Here is a 3299-nt window from a genome sequence, read left to right as displayed (position 1 = left end):
GGGGGGGGGAGATAATCAACCTAGAAGACTGAGAAACAATGTCTGGGGTGCATTGCTGAAGCTACCATGGATTGTTACTAAATCTATTATACTCTATGTCAGCAGCTTCACAGGAATAGCTAGGGCAAAGTTTAGACCACCACTATCAAAACCAGTAACTAACACCCCACCCCCCCACCCCACCCCCACACTCCCTGATTCTTCTTCCAGCTTCTCCAACACAAACTGTACGAAAAGAAATCTGAAGCTGGGAGGGGGCGGTGCCAGCCTTTGATCCCAGCACTAAGAAGGCAGAGGCAGGCAGATCTCTGAGTTCAATGCTAGCCTGGTCTACAGAGTGAGTTCCAGGACAGCCAAGGCTATGTATATAGAGAGGTCCTGTTTCAAAATCAAATAAGAATAACAAGAAACAAATTCCAGTCCTCAAATCTAAGAAGGGAAAAACTGAAACCTTTTTTGCTATTGGGAAACCATCACTAAGCATAAAACCCAGGTTTGGCTCTTGGGTACCACTCCGCTGTCGGGGCTCTTGGGTACCACTCCGCTGTCCGGGCTCTTGTTTTGAGAGAGTCCAGATTTACAGCATCTGTTACAAACACCAGTGCCCAAGTGCATCATGTTCAAGGCTTCTTTATTTTATTCAGCGAGGCTTCCTGTAGAGCAACACAGTTGCTAAAATGTTGCCATGACAACTCCAAATCAACTAAGCCTCAGGAGGAGGGGTGGGGGGGAAGAAAACCTCCAGGCTCAGGGTTCTGCAGGAGAAAAGACAATGGGGGAGGAATCCATCTACAATGTTCCTGCCTTAGGACTTTTGACAACCAGCCAGAGAATGGGAAAAAAACAAAGAACTGTACAGACAGATGCCACCAGAAAGAAACAGCTGCATAGGACAAAGCAATAAAATAATCTCAACAAGAAAGGACAAGATTTTTTTAAACGCGATACCCGCAAGATCTTCCAAACCTTTCTAATCAAAGAAAAACCTTAGTTTAGCGGATAATGCGCCTTGGAAAGACCGTGTGCAAAGAAGAACGTTAACAATAACAACAAAAGGGAACTGAAAGTGAAACTGTCCGTAGAAAGTAAGGCTGCAAAGGGAGGCAGCGTCCGGATGTACGGACCACCTAGGGGGTCTCCATCCTCAAACAGGAGGAAGAGCTCCTCTGAAGCTCGTGGCACGGCCTGCAGGAGGAGGCAATGAAAGAGACAGCAAGGCGCAGGAGACAACCGTATAGCCAACAGCTGTCAGCGCAACTTCTGAGACTACCCAGAAACGGCGGTAGGCTCCTTACTCAAACCTTGGTTGTACATCCGGAAGCATCCTGAGCATTAATAATACGTGACACGGAAATCAGCCTAGGATGTTGTGGTTTTGCATGCTCAAAAAGAGAGCCCAGCAAACGTCCTCACCAAGCACAGACGCAAAGGCAGAAATTTAAAAAACAAAACACCCCCCACCCACCCACAAAAACCAGATCAAGTTCCCAAAGACTTCAGGCGCCCGGACCTTGCCCGAGAACGACGGATCTCCCTGCAGGCCCACCGACTAGTAGTAGGCGCTTGGGGACCTGAGCACCCGGCAGGCGCGAGCCCCGCAGCCCCGCAGCCCCGCAGCCCGCGCGGTGACTCCGCCGGCACCAGCCCCGCTCGCCTGCGCCCCAGCTGCTCCGCGGAGGAGACGGGGAAAGGACGCCGGGGACCTTCCCGGGCCTGCGGCTCGCAGCTGGACACCCACCGCAGGCGGCTGGGACGTGTGCACTCCGGGGCGGGGAGCGAGCTCGGCCCACAAAGCAGAGGAGAGAAAGAGCCGGGCACGGCCCCCTCCCCCAAAACAAAGGCTCCGTGCCCAGGCGTGGCCTGGCCTGGGAAACGCCAGCCAAAGCAAAGGTGCCCCGCCATGCTGATCCACCGGCGTCCGGACTCCGGCCGGCTCCGACGCACTCACCGGGCCAGGCCGCTTCTTCAGTCGCCGATTTCCCCCGGCAGCCTTCTCTGTCTTTGGATCTAGGTCTCTCCATAGACAGCTGCTCATGCGCAGTCCCAGCCTGCGGCCATATTGGTGAGGGGCGGAAGTGTGCCCTCGACCCGCCCAGCCGACGGACGGCCTCCCGAGCTGCCGCACTTCCGCTCGCTTCAAACCTGATGCCCGTTAGAGCGGATGTGGGTACGTGAGTGGTCGCAGGCGCCGAAGGGAAACAGACGGTATCCTTGGGGACCTCGCTAGAGGCCTTTGTTTTCGGCAAGAACCAGGAAAAAAAAAAACCGACTAGATTGCACTTCCATCTTTGTGGTAGGCGGAGCCCTTTTACTTCCAGTAAAAGGAAGTAGAGGGAGAAACGGCATTCTTAGGCGCCATCTTTCATAAGGGCAATGTGGGACGCCATCTTGGATTAGGGCATCACTTTGAGGGGTTCCAAGTGGACTTTGGGACATTTCTGAGTGTACGTGGACCTGGGTATATACCTTTGTATTAGCGTCAGCAATATTCCAAAGACCTCATAGCTTTTCCTCAGGCTCTTAAATACGTGTGGGGACGATTTTGATTACCATTGTCCTCATTCTGGGTGTACCCAGAATGATTTTGGAATAGTGAAGTATAATAACTAGAATTCAGATTCTGAAGCTATTCAGACTCTGAACTGACACTTTTTTTTTTTTGCGATAGGGCATTTCTATGTAGTCCTACATAAACTATGCTGGACTCGAATACACATAGATCTCCCCACCCCCAAGTGCTAGGATTAAAGACGTGCCACCACACCTAGAAACTGCCACTTCTTAACTCTGAGATCTTTGATGGGCATTTTTACTTAACTACAGCTCAATTTCACTGTAAAACGGAAATACCAATACCAACTTCACCAAAATAAGTGGATTAAATAAATTCAAGAGCAAAGTTTTTATGCACACAAATCTGGCCCAATTCCTGGCATAAGATGAACATTATGTAAGTACAGGTTTCTCTTCCTCATTTCTTGACCACCATGAACCCAGTTCTACTTTCTAGCTACAGGTTCCCATGACAACTGAGGAAGAATATTTAAATAAGAAAAAAACAAGATATATACATTTTGGCAACATTGGAATGTGATACCATTCACCCAAGACTTTAATAAGACAAAGTACATACACTGTTTAAATGTAAAAAAAAAAAAAAAAAAAAAAAAAATTCAGTTTTTATTTTCAAATACTCACCATTGATAAATGGTGGCCTGTAGCCCCAGCCTGTGCAGAGACAGTGCTAGAGCCAAAGTGAGTAACATTCCCTCTTCTTTTCTTTTCTTTTCCTTTTTCTT

The 3299-nt window shown here is 49.2% G+C and overlaps 1 protein-coding gene across 3 annotated transcripts in view; it reads right to left on the bottom strand.

Annotated features, from left to right (window-relative positions):
* Usf1 (upstream transcription factor 1) overlaps nt 1-2091 on the bottom strand; it is a 7929-nt gene extending 5838 nt beyond the window's left edge. The window contains exon 1 of one of the 3 annotated variants that reach the window (XM_021156088.2): nt 1949-2091. The gene's annotated coding sequence lies outside the window, so the exon portion shown is untranslated. Of the gene's footprint in view, nt 1-1510; nt 1768-1948 lie in introns of those variants that run through there. The other 2 variants (XM_021156072.2, XM_021156080.2) reach the window with 2 other exon arrangements.
* Between the last annotated feature and the right edge of the window lie 1208 nt (nt 2092-3299).

Source organism: Mus caroli, chromosome 1 (assembly GCF_900094665.2).
Source record: "Mus caroli chromosome 1, CAROLI_EIJ_v1.1, whole genome shotgun sequence".
In the NCBI taxonomy this organism is placed as follows: Eukaryota; Metazoa; Chordata; class Mammalia; order Rodentia; family Muridae; genus Mus; species Mus caroli.
Note: the sequence above shows the minus strand (reverse complement) of the source record. Positions and strands in the feature narration are given on the sequence as shown.